Below are 23,219 nucleotides of genomic sequence, written 5' to 3' on the forward strand. Positions count from 1 at the left end.
ATTTGAGATTTTCCACCAAATCACATTTAAATGAGACAGAGTAACTTCAACAAAGGACATGACATGAGAGAGATCAAAGGACAGTCTCTGTCTCTTAGTGTCTGCCAGCAGATTTGACACTTATGTAACACACTTATATGTGTAGATATAGTTAAAGTGTCAATGACGTCTTTTGTATTTTTATAATTCCAGGTCATATAAAGCCTGTTTATATTTACATGAGTGGCAGGAGCTCAGTTTGTTGGGACTTGGCTTGGGAACCAGAGGGTCCCCAGTTCAAGTGCCTGTACTGACTGAACACAGAGTGGGGATTGGGAGCTGAAGAGCTGTCATTGAGCAAGGCACCAAAGCCTCGACTGCTTCGGGCACTTATCCATGGACAGTCCCCTCATCTCCCGATTAATGCATATGTATGGGTCCTGTTTGTGTATGTGTGTGTATTTTGGGCCTGTGTGTGTGTGTGTGTGTGTCCTCAGTGAAGTGTATCAGTCTCTGCAGTAGCTTCCAGCTGCAGCAGTCAGTTCAGTTTCTGTTCAGTCTGACTGAGGGAGGTTTTTGTACGATGCTTTTTCACTGTGTGAACAACCACTGACTGCTGATGTAATGTGCACTCTGACAGTAGTAAACTGCTGCATCTTCAGTCTGGACTCCACTGATGGTCAGAGTGAAGTCAGAGTTTGATCCACTGCCTGTAAAACGACCTGGAATCCCTGATTCTCGAGTGCTGGCAGAGTAAATGAGCAGTTTAGGAGTTTCTCCATCTCTCTGTTGGTACCAGGCTAAGTAGTTAGAGCTATAAACATTCTGACTGGTTCTACATGTGATGGTGACAGAGCCTCCCACAGCAGAGCTCACTGCTCCAGACTGAGTCACTGTGACCTGACCTCTGGACTCTGAGGATACAGAGACACAAACATAAAGCAGCATCATGGTTTTGTCAGCTTCATTTCAGAGGGACAGATGTTGATAGAGGAGAGGAGTTTGATTCTCTGGACTTTACCTGTGAAGCAGCAGCAGAGGAGAGTCCAGATGAGGACGGAGATCAAAGTCATGTTTTTGATGAGGAGGATTTCTGTGGCTTCTGTTGTCATGAAGGACAGCTGTCAGTCATCCAGTGTTCAACTCTCAGGACTATAAACTCTCCCAGAGCACTGGAGCATGGTGCTGCTGATGCAAAGTGGCTCTCTATGGAAATGCTCTGACTGACTCCAACAGGGACTTGGATTACTCTGATGATGCTGACTATCAATCACTTTACCAGAGTATTGATTAGGAATGTGTTACTTCCTTTTTATAAAAAGCTTTGGTTCGAGTTGGATGAGCTGATTTACTTGCAGAATATTATTGTGAATTCCCACTTATTCACAGCCACACAAATCACCATCACTGTGGGATGTATTCAGACAAAATGTATTTTCATTTATCATAATCTACGATAAACATAGGTTCATGATAATTATATATATCAGGATTATTAATGGCAGGATTTATAGGACAGTTTTCCTTTGGAATTTTAACATTTATTTGAATTTGTTTTACTGGAGGAGAAATTAATACTGCTTGTAGATGTTTGAAGTTTCACATAGAAAATGCTGTGTATATATTCAAAGTTTGTGAGTCATTTGGAAGTACGTCAAATGTTTAAAATGTTTATTTTTTCAGCAGCCATGTTTTCTATATATCATATATTTAACAGGCAGGAAATAGTAGTTGCGTTTCCATTTTGTTTTTAGACATATTTTGCATTAAAGGACAAAGTTAGCTTTTGAATGAGAAAATCAAAAGTCCATTGTAATGAAAATAAAACATGAAGCTAGAAGATAAATCTTTATTTCTTACTTTAATGGTTAAGTTTCATCTTGAGGGCTTGTAGGTTTACTTCAGTGTGTCAAAGTCAGAGAGCCGTGTCTCTCTACAGTGAGAGGTTTTTGTACGGCGGCTCAATGAGTTTGTGTCACTGTGGTGGACTTTTGGTGGAGGAACCAGACTGGATGTTGGAAGTAAGTTTCTGCACAAACACCAGATAAACTGTTTTAAAGTTTTGTTTAGAAGTCTGTTTTGTAATGTCTGCAGTCGATAAAAATGTTTTAATTGTAAAACTTAATTTTTTTTGTCTCTCCTTCTTTATCATGGAGACTAAGTCAGAGCAGCTTTAATCAACATTTCTTTGTACATTTTCATCAAACTTGAAGTCAAACAGATTGAAATGTTAAAGAGATAAAACTGCAAACCAGTTTTACAAATGTTTATCAAGATTATATTCTTAATTGATTGATTCATGTGGTTTCAAATTTTGAAAATCTTTTGAACAGTTTTAATGAGAACTGACATCAACATAAAGAACATTTGATTGTAGGAAGTGCAGTAATATATGCATTTTTTAAGCACAAAAAAAAAGTAAAATGCATTTTACTAAAGTAATGTATTGTCAATGTTTGGAAGAAAAACATTTAATAATTTGTCTAAATTCTGATATTTTCTGTCCAGTGTAGTTTGATATATTTGAGGTCATTCTGTATGATGATTCTCTCTGTGCTGATTTGCATGAGAGGCTTCTTAAAGGGAAGTGAAACAATGTGTGAGTGAGTGACTGATGGAGCAGAAAAACCATCTGACAGAAACTCCTTAAAGGAGAAAATCAACTCTCACACAGTAAAGGTGTCCAAGTGTCTGATGGTTGATTGACAGCTGTGTGGTCCCTGTCCTCTAAGCTGATTGGTGTCTCCTAGGTGATGTCCGTCCCACCCTGACGGTGCTGTCCCCCTCCAGTGAGGAGCTGCAGCAGGGGAAGGCCACGCTCATGTGTCTGGCCAACAAGGGCTTCCCCTCAGACTGGAGTCTGGCCTGGAAGGTGGACGGCAGCAGCAGCAGCAGCAGCAGCAGCAGCTGGGAGGAGAGCAGGAGCCCTGGGGTGCTGGAGAAGGACGGCCTCTACAGCTGGAGCAGCACCCTGAGGCTCCCTGCAGACCAGTGGAGGAAGGTGGGCTCTGTGACCTGTGAGGCCACCCAGGGCTCCCAGACTCCACTCTCAGAGACACTGAGGAGAGACCAGTGCTGGTTTTACTCTGCTACTGCTCTCAGTCTGCTCTCTGTCTCTCTCATGACGTTTCAGTGTGAACATGTTCTTGCTTGTGTTGATGGTTTCAATATCTCAAAGCAATAAAGATTTTATCATATGTTATATATTAGGAACATTACTCAAAGTAATGCACTGAAGCCACAACAGTAATAAGTATTTTTTAATGGGCTTCACACTGTGGATATGAGTTCCCATTATAGATCAGTTCATTTATTTTGGTGACAATACACATGGTAACACCATTTTAATAGTAAAACACAAAGCTCTCTGTTATTACTGATGTCTGTACTTGAAGAAATTTCACCTGTTAAGTTTGTGTGTTGTTAAATTCTACCTGGAAATTATTCTGATTTAAATTCAAAAGTCTTAATAGTAAGAAAGTATTGGGGATTAGAAATAACAAGCAGTCTATCAGCTGCATAAAGTGACACAACATGAATCCAATTAAAGATTTTCCACCAAAATAAATTTAAGTGAGACTGATCAACTTCAGCAAAGGACATTCATTCATTCAATCATTTAAGCCTTTATTCAAGATTCAGGAGATGAATTGATGGAGACCCATATTTTCAATGATGCTGAGCATGAATAAAGACATAAAACAATCAATAAGCAAACACATAACTATCATGCATATCAATTAAAACAGAAATGAAATCATTCAAAACAACAATAATAAATGAGCTCGTAAAGTAGAAATACAGGGTGATGACCTGCTAAGGCGTAGATAAAAGCATGTGCGCTCAGTTAAAACAAGATCAGAAATAAGGCACTTATACAGTCAAAAGGTGGCAGAGTGTCCAAGTTTAAGGTCTTTTGTAGATTATTCCATGTATAAGGTGCACTGTAAGAAAATAACATTCTTTCTAGTTCTGTTCTGATTAAAGGAGTGTGAGACAACAACCTATTCTCTGAATGAGTACCAAGAATTTGTGAGGACAGAGTTAAGAGTGATGACTCGTAGGGTGGAAACATCTGAAACCAAGCTTTATAAATGAACAAATACCAGAACTGTTACCGCCTCACAGCCAAATGTGGCCAGCCAACCTTCTGGTAAACTTGGCAGTGGTAGGTGCTGTAACAATCACCTGATATGAACCTTAGGGCTGAGTGGTAGGCAACGTCTAGTGATTTTAGTGTACAGACAGCAGCTTTTCCATATATAACATCCAAAACAGACCAAAATACACTCTACAATTCTTTTCCTATGTACTAAAGGAAAATGGCTCTTGTTTCTGTACAGAAAGCCAAGTATTATCTTCAATTTGGCAGTCAAAATTTCGGTATGGTGCTTAAAATTAGGACTGTCATCCAGCCAGATACCAAAGTATTTGTAGTGTTTGACTCCCTCTATGGATGAGCCGTTTGCAGAATGAATATTGAAAGACTCAGTACGAGTAGCCTTGGTGAATAGCATCCATTTGGTTTAGTCTAGGTTAAGCACTAACTTATAGTTACGTAACTGAAATTGAAGTGAATCAAAAGACAATTGTAGACTTTGAATGGCTGATTGAGCAGATATTGCAATACAATATAAATTTGTGTCGTCTGCATACAGCTAACATTTACATGATTCAAAACAATATTGGCCCAAACACTGAGCTCTGTGGGACACCTTTAATATTTAAAAAATTGGAATGAACATCACACATCTTTACACATTGCAGTCTATTGGAGAGGTAGTTTTCAAAAGACAGGCAGCTGACAAAATCAAAACCAATTTGGGACAGTTTATTTAAAAGTAACAAATAGTCAACTGTGTCAAATACCTTAGACAAGTCTATAGACAGAGCAGCACATGACATTTTGCTATCCAAGGCTAATGTAATGTCATGTACAACCAGGGTGGTTGCATATATGGTAGTGTGTATAGGCCTAGAGCCAGACTGTGAGTGAGTACAGAAAACAAATAGATTACAATTGACAGCAATTGTCAACAGATTGAAATTGTCGATAAAACACAAGTTGTGTGATGGACAAACTGACTGCAACCATGTGTGCAACCGGGGCGATTGCTCTGAGACAACAAAGGAGGTTGAACTTCCCCTAAAATTTCACAGAAAAAATGGTCAAATATGCACTATTGAATTTACATTAAAATAAGAATTTACATGGCATTAAACGTACGCTAGGATGCGTTTAACATCATGACGATGATGTTCAAACATCAGCTGTTTATCACCAGTTTTCAAACGTGACCTCCCTGTCATACATTCTCATGTCAGCACGGTGGACGCGGAGCCTCCAAGCATTCCTATGCGACAACACTGAGGAGGTTTTTTTCATGCAGCAAAGCGAGACGATCATTGGATAAATGCGACAAATCATCACTGACAAGGAGGCTCAGCTTCCCTGGGACCTAATGGAGCGGTAGGCGGGAGAGGACGCTCGCTGTATGCATGATGATTGGAGGAATTGTCTACAAGGCTGAACCTTTTTGTGATTGACAGTGCTTTTGAAATACACACCAGCATCGTTGCATTTCGAGCTCAGTCCCATGCGGATATTTGTGAGTGGAGTCTTCTGACAGAGTGCTGAAACCACCATTTTAGCACCATGTATGCAATGGGTCACTGTAGTTTTGGATTTAATATTTCTTACAATGGAGTCACCAGCAACCAGAGATGTAGGAGTGAGCAATAGAGACTTGCTGTCAGAAGTTGAGCACACAGCCCGGGCAGCTATGTATCTCTCAGCTGATTTTGGGGGAGTGGCAGCCAGGTTGGGTCAGTGGCTGTAGGAAGTAACCTGACAGCCTGACAGAGCACCTGGAACAGGGGACACTGGTGCACGTCGGGGTAATGGCATCAGGGACGAGCTGCGATGGTGTTCTGAAAGCAGGGGGAAGTTCTCTTCATCCAGGATATTGAACCGGTTTGTGAACTGAATTTCACTGGGAGGAGGAGGATGCAGGGGAGCCTATTTCCCTGGGCAGCTGGGAAAATAGAGTTGGTAAAGGTTGGAAATGTGTCCTTCCAGCTTGGCAACTTTTTGACTCAGATGAAGGCAGCGGTCACACCCGGATGGCATGGTGAGTGGTGGCATGCTGGGTTCAGATGGAAGCTGGGGAAACAGAGAGAAATGGCTACAGCAGCAAAGACGTAGTGTGTGTTGAAATCAAGCTACTCCAGGTTTAGCTATTGATTAGCAGAGGCACAGGATAAAAGCTTACATGTGAGGACTCCACAGCGTTATCTTCATTATCATATATCCTGGCTTGGGCAGAGATCAGAGCAGATTTAGGTCCTCCAAAGAGTGAAACTTACTGGCAGGAGCCCAAGACTTGGCCCACTGAGATGAATGGGAATTGGACAAGTTTTCAGTGATGATGGTGTCCGCCAGGCATAGAAATGTTTCAATGACTCTATTTATACCAAATCTAGACGTCCGATGACTGAAATTGTTTAACCGGGTCAGATAAGCAGGTAAAATCGACAAATGTCTAAAAATGCAACATAAAAGTATGTCTTATAAGAGGATAAAATGTCAATTTTGACAGAGCTTTTCTGGCAGGCAAGCAACACGTTGATGCATGCCTGTGTCACCAATGACATGAAAGAGATGAGAGGACAGTCTCTGTCTCTTGCTGTCTGCCAGCAGATTTAACACTTATGTAACACACATACACTTGTATGAATGTGGTTACATTAAGTGGGTCATTTATGTCTTTTGTATTTTTATGATTCTAGGTGATATAAAGCTTTTTTTCATAACATATGTTTACATTTACATGAGAGTTAGTCACTCAGTCTGTGGGGACTTGGCTTGGGAACCAGAGGGTCCCCAGCTGAAGTCCTCTACGGACTGAACAAGGAGTGGGGACTGGGAGCTGAAGAGCTGTTGTGAGCAAGGCACAAAACCTTTAACTGCTAGTAATGCCTGTCCATGGGCAACCCCCTCGATGTGACACCTCTCCATTAATGTATGTGTGTGTGTGTGTGTGTGTGTGTGTCTGTGTGTGTGTGTGTGTGTGTGTGTGTGTGAAATCTGTAAAATAACAACAGAGTGAAAAAAATGAATTTTCCAATTTGGATGACTTTTGATCATGAATGTTTCTGATGCTGATCTGTGTATTTGTGATTCCTTTTAATTTGATAAAGTTCAAATAGCTGTGATGCAGTATGAAGCTGAGGTCAAAGGTCATGACCAAGTCTCTTCTCATTAACTGTCAGGAGATTATACTGGGTTAGAAACTGTGATTGAGAAATTAATTTGATTTCCACCAAGATCATTTTTTGTTTCACTTGACATTGTGTCTTTCTCTTTCTCTCTCTCTCTCTCTCTCTGTCTGTGTGTGTGTGTGTGTGTGTGTGTGTGTGTGTGTGTGTGTATGTGTGTGTGTCCTCAGTGAAGTGTATCAGTCTCTGCAGTAGCTTCCAGCTGCAGCAGTCAGTTCAGTTTCTGTTCAGTCTGACTGAGGGAGGTTTTTGTACATCGCTTTTTCACTGTGTGAACAACCACTGACTGTTGATGTAATGTTCACTCTGACAGTGGTAAACTGCTGCATCTTCAGTCTGGACTCCACTGATGGTCAGAGTGAAGTCAGAGTTTGATCCACTGCCTGTAAAACGACCTGGAATCCCTGATTCTTGAGTGCTGGCAGAGTATATGAGCAGTTTAGGAGTTTCTCCATCTCTCTTTTGGTACCAGGCTAAGTGAGACTCATAAACATCCTGACTGGTCCTACATGTGATGGTGACGGAGCCTCCCACAGTAGAGCTCACTGCTCCAGGCTGAGTCACTGTGACCTGACCTCTGGACTCTGAAGATACAGAGACACAAACATAAAGCAGCATCATGGTTTTGTCAGCTTCATTTCAGAGGGACAGATGTTGATAGAGGAGAGGAGTTTGATTCTCTGGACTTTACCTGTGAAGCAGCAGCAGAGGAGAGTCCAGATGAGGACGGAGATCAAAGTCATGTTTTTGATGAGGAGGATTTCTGTGGCTTCTGTTGTCATGAAGGACAGCTGTCAGTCATCCAGTGTTCAACTCTCAGGACTATAAACTCTCCCAGAGCACTGGAGCATGGTGCTGCTGATGCAAAGTGGCTCTCTATGGAAATGCTCTGACTGACTTAATGTGAGCAATAAGATTCAGTGGAGTTCATGTTAAAATGACCTTTGATGAATCTACAGCAGCCTGAACATTCTTTTAGAGCATCAATGCCATCTTAAATGCTTTTGATTAACTTTAATATAGAAAATATTCACATTCAAGTGTTTTTGCAAAACCTGAGGCTGAGAGGAAAAAGAAGAAGATGACAAAGGTGGAGACCTCATTGGTTACTGTTTATAAAGTGGATGGAAACATTTTGCAAGAAACTTGAAAGAAAATGTCAGGATCCATTTTCCTAACCCTATAAAAGAGTCACAATTGAGTATAAATTCAGCAATACAGTTCAACACTGTTTATGTTTTTCAGACACATCAAGAAAATAATCTCACAAAACCCTGAGCAAATAATTGGGGAAAAAATGTATTGATGTAAGATCATCTATATTAACCTGCCTGTTGAAGAGCTGACATCAACCTCTGACCGTGTTTGAGTAAAACTTTGACAAAGAAGACTGTCAGTCAGATCAGTTCCTCTTTAGCTGTCGGAGGTTTATGTATGGCGTTGTATCACTGTGTGAACGGGCGGCTGTTATGCTGCTGACAGTAATAAACTCCTGCATCTTCAGTCTTAACTTCTCTGATGGTCAGAGTGAAGTCAGTCTGACGTGCCGTTGCACTAAAACGATCTGAAACTCTGGACTGGCGGGCTGTTGTATCATAAATTAGGAGTTTAGGAGTTTCTCCAGGTTTCTGAAGGTACCGGTTAATATCATCACCTATAAGTGTACTGCTTTTACATGTGATAGAGACAGTCTGTCCTGGAACAACAGACTGAGATCCAGGAGACTGAGTCAGGATGATTTCTCCTGATGAATCTGGAAAACATGAAAAAAAGCAGAAGGGTTATTGAGACAAATCCAGTTTGGAGAAAGATGATCAACATCCAGACAGAAGAGTATCATTTCTTTAACATGGAGAACAGATGGAAGAAGGTAAATGCTGCTTGTTTCAGTGTTTCTCCATCATAGCAGAACATCATTGAGGTGAACCTGGTTGCATCCTGAAGCAAAGTTTTCAGAAGAGAGTCTCACCCTGAACAAGGAGCCCCAGGGTGGCCAGCAGTAGAATCAGTGACATCATCATTGTGCTGTCAGCGTGTCAGTGGCTCTGAAAGGCCTGGACAGCCACTGATCAACACTGGTCTCTTAACAGCTGGGAGCAGAGAGGCAGGTTGAGTGTTGAGGAATTCCCTCTGCTGCAAACTGTCCATTCTCCTCCTGTTTGCCCTTCGACTGATTCACTGCCAGCAGCCCGGGGGGTTGTGGGGTCTGTTTTGGGACCCCCGTTCAGGTCCGCGAACTCCTCCTCCAGGCGCAGGATCGTGAAGGAGGCTGCTCTCAGGGCGAGACGTTCCAGCGGTCTTCCATGCCGTGAAGGGTCGTGTGAGCCCCCAGCCACTGCTGAGGTTGTGACCTCTCCGCAACCTCTGCAAACAGTCCCCACAGAGCAGCGGCGCTCGCCCCCTCGTCCTCGGCCACTGTTCCCCCCAACCACCGCCATAGTGGGTGACTCCATAACCAGGAACATTCGCTTTTTTAATTCCACCACCCACTGTTTTCCAGGAGCCACCGTCACAAAAATCAGAGGTAAACTCCCGGACCTACTGCAAACATTTCCACACTCCATTAAACGTCTGATCTTGCACATCGAAACCAACGACGTGGTCCGGGGTCAGTCTGAGAGTCAGTCTTAAAAGACTGCGGGATGTCAATCTTCATCAGCGGCCCTCTTCCCACACTCGGCCTCGGCGCAGAGCAGTTCAGTAGGCTCCTCCAGCTCCATTCTTGGCTCCGAGCTGCCTGTACTATCCACGGTTTTTATTTTGTAGACAATTTTAACTTATTTTGGAATCGCCCCTCCTTTTATCGACATGACGGACTTCACCCGCGGAAGCTGCGTGTTAGCAGCCAACATACAGCATACCGTACACACAACGCCACTCACACATGCGTGACTGTTTACGTGCCACACCCCCTTCTCAGTGCCTGCCTCTTCTTCTACGGAGCATTCTATAGACATTGCCTCCCGTAGCTCCCCCTACAGGCTCCAGCTGCCACTAACCTCTACAGACAATCCCTCCTGCTTTCCTATTGCCCCAACTACTGGGCTAGTCTCTACTGTCCCACAATCTCCCACCTTCATACCCGTAGTAATGAACAACAGACATCACAAACGTCAAAACCACACAACCCACAATTTCCGGTATCTGCAACCACTGTCACAATCACAATCTGTCTGCAAAGCTGGTCCCAAGTCTCTTAAGCTGGCATTGTTGAATGCTCACTCGATCAATAACAAATCATTCACGCTGAATGATTTTTTCATCGCTAGAGATTTAGATTTCATGTTTTTCACCGAGACCTGGCAAAGGGATGAAGATTATGTGTCCATGAAGGAGCTATGCCCGCCTGATTGCGCATTCATATGTGCCCCAAGGACCACTGGCCGCGGTGGTGGCCTTGCTTTGTTGTACAAAGACAGTTTCTCCTCGAGGAGAGTGAATTGTGGAACTTTTACCTCATTTGAACTGCTTATTTCTAAAGTTGGCCGCTCTAACCCGTTTTATTGTATTTTAATTTATCGCCCTCCTGGTATTAATGGCGCCTTCCTGGCTGAATTCAGTGACTTTTTGGCTTCCATCACTAAATTTCAAGGAATTTTAATGCTTGGGGATTTTAATGTGCCTGTAAATGACACCACAAACTCCTTTGCTAATAATTTTATAAATCTCACCGAATCTTTTCATTTTGTGCAACATGTCAATGGCCCGACACACATTAAGGGAAACACGCTGGGCCTTGTTTTTACACTTGGTTTGGACATTGGTTGTATCGTCTCTGAGGAGCTGCCCGTCACTGATCACAACTGCATTCTGTTTAATTTGTCTGTTATTTCTGATTGTTCAACCAGCAAGTGTACAAAACTCACCCGTATGTTAAATAACCTCTCTGCTGAGAAATTGTCATTCGCTTTTAACAGTGTGGCGCAGCCTGTTAGTATTAATGTTGACGCTGACTCCCAAGTTTTAACTTTTAACTCACACTGCTCTGCTATTCTTGATAAGATTGCTCCTTTAAAGCCTCGAACTATCCCCACAGCTAATCCCACTCCCTGGCTGAACGACGACATCCGCTGCCTTCGTCGTAAATGTCGGAGAGTTGAGTGCTTGTGGAAATCAAGCAAGCTTCATGTACATCGTCTTTATTTTAAAGAACTGTTAGCTGAATTCAGTTCTGTTGTTAGGGTAGCCAGAGCCTCTTATTTTAAAAATCTCATCATCTCCAACAAGAGAAATCCCAGTGTCATTTTTGACACTATAAGTAGCATTACTGGTGCGCAACCGCCTGCTCTACCTGTGTCCTCTGATGAGGACTGTAGCAATTTTTTAATGTATTTTGTGAATAAGGTTGCCAGTGTCAAGGCCAGTATAACACCCTCCTCCTCCCTTCCTGATCCTCCCAAACAACAGTCAATTATTGACAATTTCTCACCTGTGTCCTTACAAGACTTAGCAGATCTTGTGTGCACTATGAAGATCTCTTCTAGTCCGCTGGATATCCTGCCCACAACTTTGCTGAAAAATGTTTTCAGCACTATTGGTCCATCTCTGCTCTCCATAATCAATAGCTCACTGGTTTCTGGTCGTGTCCCGTCCCATTTCAAGCAAGCGGTTGTTCAGCCGCTTCTCAAAAAGCCCAATCTGGACCCCGATGTTCTTAGTAACTACCGGCCCATTTCCAAGTTGCCCTTTGTATCTAAGATTCTAGAAAAAGCAGTTGCAAACCAGTTAGTGACAGCATTGAACAGTTACAATATCTTAGATAAGATATCAGTCCGGTTATCGTCAGTTACATTCCACAGAAACTGCTCTTCTCAGGGTCTCCAATGACATCATGATGGCCTCCGATGCCGGTAAATCCACTATCCTGGTTTTGCTTGATCTCAGTGCAGCCTTTGACACTGTTGATCACCACATCCTTTTAGACAGGCTGAGGGACAGGGTAGGAATCTCAGGGACCGCTCTTCATTGGTTTAAATCCTATCTGTCTGATCGATCCTTTTCTGTGGCTGTTGGCCCTCATAAATCAGAGTTTGCCCACCTTTCTTGCGGGGTGCCCCAAGGTTCAGTGCTTGGGCCTATCCTCTTTACGCTATACATGCTCCCTCTCAGAGATGTCATCAGCAATTTTGAAGGTATCTCATACCATATGTATGCAGATGACCTCCAGTTATATTTTTCTTTTAACCCTGATAGGACCGATGGAATTGACTCACTGTACGATTGTATGAATGTAATTAAGGACTGGATGTCTTCTAACTCCCTTCAGTTGAACGCAGCTAAAACTGAGATTTTAATTATTGCACCTGATGCCTCAGCATCTAAAGTGGCCAGCTGCTTAGGGTCCCTCAGTGCAAATGTGCGCCCCAAGTTGAGAAACCTTGGGGTCACATTTGATCAGGCCATGCTCTTCGATGACCACATCAAAACTGTCACTCGCTCCTGCTTTTTCCACCTCAAAAACATTTCCAAACTCAGATCCATGTTAACTTATTCCAAGCTAGAAATGATCATCCATGCTTTTATTTCCTCACGTCTGGATTACTGTAATTCTCTTTTCACCTGTCCAGGCTTCTGTCCAGATCTCATAAGTTCACTCACATCACTCCAGTCCTGGCATCCCTGCATTGGCTCCCTGTTAATTTCAGGATCCAGCACAAGATTCTAACCATCACTTACAGAGCCCTTCATGGTCAAGCACCTGCATACTTGACAGATCTGGTGTCCTTTCACTGTCCTGTCAGGTCACTGCGGTCCACTGAAGGCCACCTACTTACTGTCCCTCACACAAGATTAAAGACGAAAGGTGATAGAGCCTTTAAGGCTGTTGCACCAAAATGGTGGAATGCACTACCTCATGAGCTGAGAGCGGCCTCTTCCGTGGACATTTTTAAAAAGCAGTTAAAAACACATCTGTTTAGGCTTGCGTTCCATTAATTGTCCATTGTATCATCTCTGTATTTCGCTGCACTTTACTTTTTATTTGTTTTTGTGTATTTTGCATTGTTTCTGTTACTGTATTTTTTGTATTTTATCTTGTGAAGCACTTTGTGAGTCCTTTCTGTGAGAAGTGCTATATAAATAAATTTACTTACTTACTTACTTACTTATCACACAGTGGTGACAGCATTGATTATTTCTATGTTTCTCTACATAGTGGTCCATGAAAGAACGGTACAATTTTGTCACTGAAAAAAAAAATTCATTTGGCTTCCTCCAAGTAAATACAGTTGTTACTGTTTGTGAGATTTTTCTAATATTTATAGTGTGACATAAAAAGGTTTCACACCAGGACACTGATTTTGTTTTGCTAGGCATCATGTTCATTCTCTTAGTGAAGGGATTAACATTAATTTAAACACTTTTGAGATAATGGAAAGCTCTAATGTCTGAAATCAATACTTGGCGTAAATTTGAAAAGCAGAGGAGAGTACACGGAAGAACTGCTTCAGTTAGGGTCCACATTATTAACTTGAGGAAGGGAAGCTGCGGGTTTTTTCATGTATAATTGAATATCATCTATGTAGAAGATGATTTTACTATGGTGTTACTTGAAGAGGATGTTTGAGATTTTTATATGTTTTACATCTTTTTAAAGTTTAATTGTTTAAGTGTTCAGATGTTTCTATTTTATCATCTGTTCAATCTGCCCTCAGAAATATAGGTGTCACTTTTGAACAGACATTGACTCTTGAGCAGCATTTGAAGTGTTTGATACACCTCTGTATTTTTCAATCAAGATACAATATAAAATGTTGTGCAGGTGTGCCTCAAGCTTAGATGAAGATTTCAATGCACTTACGTATTTGTCCAATTACTCTGTTGTTACTGTTTTGCCATGTCTTTCACATCCATGCATCACTAACCAGTGGTCCAGTGGGCTGTCATATGGCCTTTGACCAGGTCCTTAAAAAGATCTTATATCACTGTCTTCATTTTTGTTGCTCGCTTCCTCCTACAGAAAAAATCCAGGTCAAGAAACTTGTGATCACTTTTAGAGGTCTACACAGTCAGACACCCTCCTACAGTATATTAATGATGTTATACAGGCCTTAACACTAGGAGGTCAGAAACGTCTCATGATCAGGGCTTGTTGGTTTTCAAAGTATTGTTATACAACAGTTTGTGTGGTGTCTTGTGAAAACTCACATACGATGGTCTGTATCATATCTAACAACTTAGTGCTTAATGTTAAGTTATGTACATTAGGTTTAGAAAAGTAAAGTTATGTAGGTTAGGTTTAGGAAAATAAATATGTTGACAATGTGCCTTAAAATATCTCAAAGTTAATGTAAGAGCCAAATATGTCATTCCACTCAGCAGACATGAATTGTATTTACTATGGATGTACACTGGTGGCGCTGTGTTGGCACTTGGAGCACTAGTGTATAAAGGTAGGAACAACACTGTTTCTGTCAGGTGTTTCAGCCCGGAAGGAGCAAAAGGCTTTTGACCACTGTTGTGCAGTACAGTGTACAACATGCTGTGTGTTCAGTTTGAATAAAGGATAAACAAATGGACATTTATTGAACCTGTGTTTTGTTGAAATGAATAAACATGATGGATGTTCTGCAACTGGAACCTACACTTTATTGTCTGAACTCGACACAGCCAAGGAAGTTGTGGCATCAACCGTGCAAATTGCATCAGCCAGGTCAAGCTGGGTGAAACATCCATTTAGCTCCTACAATTCACTTGGTTTCACATGATACTGAACACTGGTTTCCTGGAGGACCAGTTTAAAAATAAGTGTATTTGTAGTGTTATATAGGTTTCATTTGCTTGAAAAACAAAAGTGTCATGTGAAAAGATTTAGGAAAGTTACGGTTTTAAATCTAAATGTGTGTGTGTCTGTGTGTGTGTGTGTGTGTGTGTCCTCAGTGAAGTGTATCAGTCTCTGCAGTAGCTTCCAAGCTGCTGCAGTCAGTCCAGTTTCTGTTCAGTCTGACTGAGGGAGGTTTTTGTACGACGCTTTTTCACTGTGTGAAACAGCTTGACTGTTGATTTCATGATAACTCTGACAGTAGTAAACTGCTGCATCTTCAGTCTGGACTCCACTGATGGTCAGAGTGAAGTCAGAGTTTGATCCACTGCCTGTAAAACGACCTGGAATCCCTGATTCTCTATGAGAAGACCTGGTAATTAGTAATTTAGGAGTTTCTCCATCTCTCTTTTGGTACCAGGCTAAGGCATGGTAGTTGCTCCAAATATAAACATCCTGACTGGTTCTACATGTGATGGTGACGGAGCCTCCCACAGCAGAGCTCACTGCTCCAGGCTGAGTCACTGTGACCTGACCTCTGCACTCTGAGGATACAGAGACACAAACATAAAGCAGCATCATGGTTTTGTCAGCTTCATTTCAGAGGGACAGATGTTGATAGAGGAGAGGAGTTTGATTCTCTGGACTTTACCTGTGAAGCAGCAGCAGAGGAGAGTCCAGATGAGGACGAAGATCAAAGTCATGTTTTTGATGAGGAGGATTTCTGTGGCTTCTGTTGTCATGAAGGACAGCTGTCAGTCATCCAGTGTTCAACTCTCAGGACTATAAACTCTCCCAGAGCACTGGAGCATGGTGCTGCTGATGCAAAGTGGCTCTCTATGGAAATGCTCTGACTGACTCCAACAGGGACTTGGATTACTCTGATGATGCTGATTATCAACGGATCAATCACTTTATCAAAGTATTGATTAGGAATGTATCAGTGCTTATGAAAATGCATTTTTGGTTTGAGTTTGATGGACAAATATTTTGAAAATTCCTCCTTGTTCATTAACAAACAAGTGAACATCACTGTGGGACATATTTACACAAATCCATTTTTGAATTTTTTATGTTTTTCTCCATATTATATTATACAGATGAGTGAATGATAACCATTTGTGTTTGGTAGAATTTATGGACTGAAAGATATACACTTGAGTAAAAGTGTACCTTTTTTTTTATTAGTACTGTAACCTGCTGTCATGGTTCAGCAGTGACGCCTGTCTGTTGCCATGGTTACTGAGCTCCAAGAGGGAATTGAAACATTAAAGACCAGTTTCATCCAGTCTGAGGGAGACCAGCAGAACTAGTAGTCACTTCTGCTACAACCAAAAAGACAGAGTTTAGTTTATCTCATAAAATCCTTATTAATCTCTCTGCCTGCAGTGGGTCGTGCTGCCCCCCTCCAGTGAGGAGCTGCAGCAGGGGAAGGCCACGCTCATGTGTCTGGCCAACAAGGGCTTCCCCTCAGACTGGAGTCTGACCTGGAAGGTGGACAGCAGCAGCAGCAGCAGCAGGAGCCCCAGGGTGCTGGAGAGGGACGGGCTCTACAGCTGGAGCAGCACCCTGAGGCTCCCTGCAGACCAATAGAGGAAGGTGGGCTCTGTGACCTGTGAGGCCACCCAGGGCTCCCAGACTCCGCTCTCAGAAACACTGAGGAGAGACCAGTGTTCCCAGTCCTGACCTGACTCACTGGGACTCTGCTGCTGGTTTTACTCTGATACTGCTCTCAGTCTGCACTCTGCAATTCAGTCTTTCTATTTTCTTTTTGCTGTCACCCACACTGTAGCCCCTTTTCCACCGCAGGAACTTTTATCAATTACCCGGAATTTTGAAAAACCTCCATGTGTTTCCACTGAAATTACCCGGGTAAATTTTTTTCCCTCAACCCCAAATTTACCCTGGAAAAAGTACCTAGTAGGGGGGTAGGACTTTTCAGATTACCCGGAATTCTTGAGGGGCGGGGCTGTTTGCAGAAGAACACTGATTGGTGGAGCACACACTTGCAGCCGCTGCAAACTGTATTTCATTTCTACAATCTCCACTTCGTTTCTGTTTTGATTAAGGATGGGTACCAAAACCCGGTACTAAATTAGCCCCGGAGCTAAATTATTAAAGACCGTAGTATTGATCAGCACTAACAGTACCGATTCTTTTGGGCCTGATCTCCTCCACACACATACACACACACACTGACGTGACACGGTAACCGATGAACAGCTGAGCGGCCGCGGTGGAAACAAAGTGAAGATAACTTGAAAATGACTCGAGTTGACGGCAGCTACACTCGTTACTTTAAGTGACATTAACCCTTAGTGAGTAACAAGCCAATAATTTATCAACACATGTGTTCAGCAAGCGTAAACATGTAGACAGCGATATTCAATATGCTCCGCCCACAGTCTCTCATCCACCAACACTAAGTCTTACACAAGGACAGCACGCTAGTTTGGCTGATAGTCAATTGTTAGTTATAAGCTCAAATGACAGCTGTCTGTATGTAGACTAACTTACTTTGAAACTTATCGTAAAATACTTTTAAACAAACAGCCCCAACTCTCTACCAGCACGTAACCAGCCAAGCTGGAGGAGCCAAATACAGGGCACACACTAAATCATCTACGTCATCACGCCAATTTAAATAAATTTCCCAGAACTTTGAGGTGCTGTGGAAACGCAAACCACACAGATTACCAGGAATTATTTTATCCAGGTAAACAAATTCCTGGTAATAAAAGTTCCTGGAAATATTGGTGGAAAAGGGGCTTATCATAAAATGTTTCATTGATAAAGTTTTGCTGTATGTTGTAACTTATTATATCAAAATGATAAAGACCTTTTCATCAAATCAATGGTTTTCGTGTGTTCTTGTACAAGAACAGACTTGCTGTCTAAACAGTACCCTAAAATACAAAAAGATTTATCTCAGCTGAGTTTAAGATGTAAATATTGCTTGGAAGTGTCTTTAAACTATGAGTGAATGTTATGCCACAATATTAACACGATAGTAACAAAATATTCATCTGGTAATCATTATCAAATTATGACCCACACATGGTAGAAGTAAATTCAGTCTTTATTCCAGATTCCTTAAAGCTTTTGTTACTGCAGAAACTGTATTATTATACTAACTGTAGAAATGGTTTTAGAAATGTCTTTAAAGTTCAATGAATCTGAGTAAACTACAAATTCTGAGAAGAATGAATTGCATTCGGAATATGAAGTAGGATATCATCAGCATATTATATCATCATAGTATCAGTCTCAGCAGTGTAATCTCAAAAATATAACATAAGTAATGTTTTTTCCTATGAACACATGGTCATTTAAAACATATGTGTATAGGATTGTTGACAACTAAACAACTTTCATGTAAACAAACTGATTTTTAAATTAAAAGTAAAAGTTTAATATCCCCATTGACCAAAAAGTAAACATCCATATTGACTGACCACCCCCCTGTATCTGCATGAAATGGTTTGGTCCTGCGTTAGCGAACTGACGGTGACGGTCCCTAGTAGCAGTCAGCATTTGCGCTAGAACGCTACAGTCATCATCATGCTACCTAGTACTACAAGAAAATCCGGAGAGGGTGTCAATATGTGAGCCAGTTTCTCTCCAAGAAAGGTAGGTAGCCTGTAGTCTGTGAGTGGTAGAAATGAACCTGTTAGCTTAATGCCCATAGTGAAATAAGCTAGCTACAGACTAGTGTTAGCCTACATTTCACTCCTTTTTAACCTACATTTAAAATCAATATTAAATCAGTTGTCCCTGCCCCTTTTACCAGACTCAACAACAGATGAGTCAGAAGCAGCAGCCCTGTTTCCCCATAACTTTACCCCTCCCCGTCCCAGTGAAGGTGAGCAACATTGTGTTGAATGACATGCCAGTTAGCACCATTGCAGGGAGTCTGTGGGAATTTCTCTCTTTCTCTTGCTCTTTTTTACCATTACAAAAAAGAAAACGAAACATTTTTTAATGACAGAAATTGAAACAAATTATTTTTCCACATAATGATTATTATGAAACAAAAACAGCCTACACCTGTCTGTACTGGATGCTGGACAGTTGGAAACATTAAGTAGCCAATATTAAAATAATCCAGTTAGATGCTTTCATTTAGATTGAATTATGGCTGTTAAATGACATCTATAGATAGATAGATAGATAGATAGACTTCATTCCAGATTCAGTCCATATAAAATACATACAAAAACACAGACAATACAATAAAAACAACACAACAAGTAGGTTTAAAACACATACAGGCATCTATTCCAGTGCTTCCAGAAGTATGACAAATATTCTGTGTCACTTGTGCAGGCACCGCTAGGGCCATAATGACTCCATTCTTTGACTGGCTAAGTTGACACATAAAACTGTAAATAAACTTTCTAAGAACAGCATGAAAAGTGGGCACATCACTGCTTACAAACATATGGCTTGCACTTATCCATCTTGGATGCCTGAGTAAAATCCTAAATGCATCATTATATGCCTGGATTTTTTTCATTTTTGCAGCACTGTACCTGCACCACAGGTGTGCAGTATACACTGAAGTACAATATGACCTAAACAAAGCTATCTTGACATCATCAGTACACTTGTTAATTTTCATGCAAACATGTTGGCTTGTGCATAGAGTTTGCAGCACTGACGCTGGATGTCATCATCGTCACATAAATCATCTCTGATTATGTGGCCAAGATATCTAAATTTGTTCACAACTCCAAGCACTTGGTCTGCTAGAACAAATGAAGCAAAGTGTGACTTCTTATCCTCCTTGGTTTTCACAATTAACACTCTTTGTCGAATTAAACATAATATCATACTGCACACCGTAGCAGGAACAGATTCTAAGCAATTGCTGCATACCAACACTAGAGGGAGACATAATGACCAGATCGTCAGCATATACCATGGGTGCATCCCAAATCCCTTAAATTTACTGCTAACCACCTAACCTAGCCACCTTACCTAACTGTTAGTCCCCTCCCACTTAGGGAAACATTTAAGAAGTCAGGAATTAGGAGTGAGGAGCGAGGATTGCTGATAAGAGACATGAGACGGCCTTACTCTGAAGCGTCACGTAAAGTGACGTCCTTTTATGATGACGGCGGCACAACTGGATCTACTGCGTAACGGAGCCAGCATTTGGCGTACATCCCAAGTCACATTATATTCGCTGATCAAAGCCGTAATGTAATAATTGGGCTGTCGGCATCCCTGTGGGGGTGATCGGGAAGTCTGAGTCAGCTACTGCTGTGACTCGACACTGGGGAGCATGCTGTGAATTCAGATCTAGAAGGGAGACGTCCTGTGATGGATCTTTAGAGTTCATTACGATCTGAATAAGACCAGTGTGTGGAACCTGTGTCTGGCGGGACGGTAAGACTCTGAGTGAAGGACTCAAGAGCAAATAGTGGGCGCGCATTGGGTGTATTATTAAGGGAGACGTCCTATACACCCATTAAAAAACAGACCCGACCAACCAAATTCAAGATGGTTCAGAACCAGGGACAAGAGATCCTAGCTGAAATCTCTGACAGAGCCAGTTTTTGAAATTAAACTTAAATGTTGTCAAAGAGCACTTTTTGGTGGCAAGGAGTAGCAGGAGTGATATAGGTCATCACGGCCTGGACCCTTGGCCGTATAGCTTAGGCAGCTACACAAATGTTCTATAGTTTGTTAACGATAATGACTGTGTATGCAGTGCTCTTAGATGCAATGTATTGAGCCTGTTTTTATTTTATGTTACTATATTTTATTATCACTATCATTCTCAATTTCTATTTCCATTTTTAATTGACTGTTTTTATTGTTTTAAATTGTGTCTTGTTGCTTTTAATGTCTCTGTAAAGCACTCTGAATTACCTTGTGTTGAATTGTGCTATACAAATAAACTTGCCTTGCCTTGCCTATTACTGCTAGGCAGGCAGACATTAAAGTGCCATAACAAAGTCATGTCAATTAAAACTATAGTGACAGAATATGAAAATGGAAACATTCAGTATTTTTTAACCTGCTCTGAACAAAAGTAGTGCAGTACTACTACTAGAAAGCCATCTGAATGACATCAAATTATGAGGATAGAGTAGTCTTAATATTCATCAAATATACAGAACTTAGAACAATCGGACCCTGCAACAACAACAAAATTAACAAATCAGAAATAATGTAAACTCAGTAACACACATTCCCTCACTCACAGATACACAGAGACACAGAGAGAAAGAGAGACAGAGAGAGAGAGAGAGAGGTGGGTAGAGATGTGTGTAAAAGAAAACCAAAATAAATAAAGCCCAGCCATTTCCCTGGAAGTCATAGAAAAACTCAAAAACACACATTCACTCAGTTTGTTCACGCCAGGTTGATAATCTTGACATCAAGGGGACCCTAACACTTTCTCAGAACAGGAGATGAGGAGAGGAAAGCTCTGCTTGTGCACTTTCATGTGATATGCGTGGCATTTCTGTGCGACCCTGCTTTCGCAAGTAATCCATCCAAAAGTAATGTGTGTGCAAAGCTGTATGAATGCTTTGTTATAAATCATTTTAGTGTAACTTTATCTTTTTTTTTCGCTGTGGAAACATTGGACTACCGACAAGTGCTTGGTCTTGTCGGAAAGCCATGATTCCGCTGTTTCACGTGATATGTGTGGCTTAGAACAAACAGGCTACGGTCGCGGAGAAAATCCACAGAGAAGAACAATCAATCTCCTTACTTTTATTCGCTGTTTCCTCCGGTCACGCACGGGTCAGAGTCGGAGGCTGAGAGGCTGAGCTGCACGAGTCTGCTCTCACCTGCGCGCGCAGTTGCATGCAAAGGATTATGGGGAATGTAGTCGCACAGTCATATTACTGGCTCTGTAGGAGAACGCAGCTATATAACTACCGTGGCATTTCCACAACGGTATGGAGAATTTATTTTATCGCGACACCGCTAAATTCGATATATTGTTACATGCCTAACTAATACTACAGCAAGCATAGAGTCTGGTAATATTCCATGCATTAATAATCCAGTAAAACATAAAGCAATCAACACTGAGACTCTACTGCTAGCATATTTTAGATGCTCTGCTGCTATTTGATCAAGGCCACATGCTTTATTCAGTGATAATTTCTCTATAGCATACAATACCTCATCCAGTCTAATAACCACACCATCATGGTGAGGAACATCTCCAACAATACATACATCGCCTCTAACACAATTAAAAATATAGATAATAGATACAGACTTGCTGTTTTCATTATTTTGAGATGATGATCTTAATTTATTTTGATTGAAAAGTTAATGTATATTTAAGTTATTTGTTTTAAGTCTTTCATTAATGTTAAGAAATTTTCCATTTTGGGATTTTACAATAAAAATTGCATTTAGACTGTAAAAGATGGCCATCAGCACATTTTTTATGGCAGCTTTTTATCTTGCATCAAATAGTGAATTGCATACTGTATGCAGACTGTTGCATGTACAACTCACTAGCAGTACATATTGTACTGGTACTATTGAACTACAAGAAGCAAGACAGTTGCAAGCCTTCAAAGTTAGAGTTATGTAAAGCTTTTAATGCATCAGTTAGGTCCTAGAGATGTGGTGACAACAGCTGCGCAGCAGGGGCCCAATGTGATTTTTTTTCATGGGGCCCAAAATTCCTGACGGTGCCCCTGGGGGTCTTTGTTTTACAGGTGTGAAAGAGAAAATAATGACCAAAAAATATTCACCGCACTCTTAAGAGAGTGTGACAGAAAAGGTTTCAAACCATGACACCCATTTTATTTTGCTAGATGTCCTGTTAATTCTTTTGGCAAAGGGATCTACGTTAATTTAAACACCTTAGAGAAAATGTAAACTCCACAGTCTGTAACTGATCTTTTTTTGTAAATTTAAAAGCAGAACAGAATAAACAAAACACTGCTTCAATAAATATTCACATTATTTACTTAAAGAGACAAGACGCAGGTTTTTTCATGTTCAATGTAATATCATCAGTGTAGAAGATGATGTGACTGTGGTGTTACTTTAAGAAGATACTTTATATGCTGATATGTTTCTAACATCTTATCAAAGTTTAATTGTATAAGTGTTCAGATGTTTTCATTTTATCATCTGTTCAATCTGCCCTCAGAAATATAGGTGTCGCTTTTGACCAGGCATTGACTCTTGAGCAGCATTTGAAGTGTCTGATCCACTT

At 41.2% G+C, this 23,219-nt stretch overlaps 1 pseudogene; it reads left to right on the forward strand.

The window, feature by feature from the left end:
- The first annotated feature begins 655 nt into the window (after window positions 1–655).
- Window positions 656–4,003, forward strand: LOC144467425 (Ig kappa-b4 chain C region pseudogene; annotated as a pseudogene).
- Window positions 4,004–23,219: the final 19,216 nt, after the last annotated feature.

The sequence above is a fragment of the Epinephelus lanceolatus genome, chromosome 16 (genome assembly GCF_041903045.1).
Source record: "Epinephelus lanceolatus isolate andai-2023 chromosome 16, ASM4190304v1, whole genome shotgun sequence".
In the NCBI taxonomy this organism is placed as follows: domain Eukaryota; kingdom Metazoa; phylum Chordata; class Actinopteri; order Perciformes; family Serranidae; genus Epinephelus; species Epinephelus lanceolatus.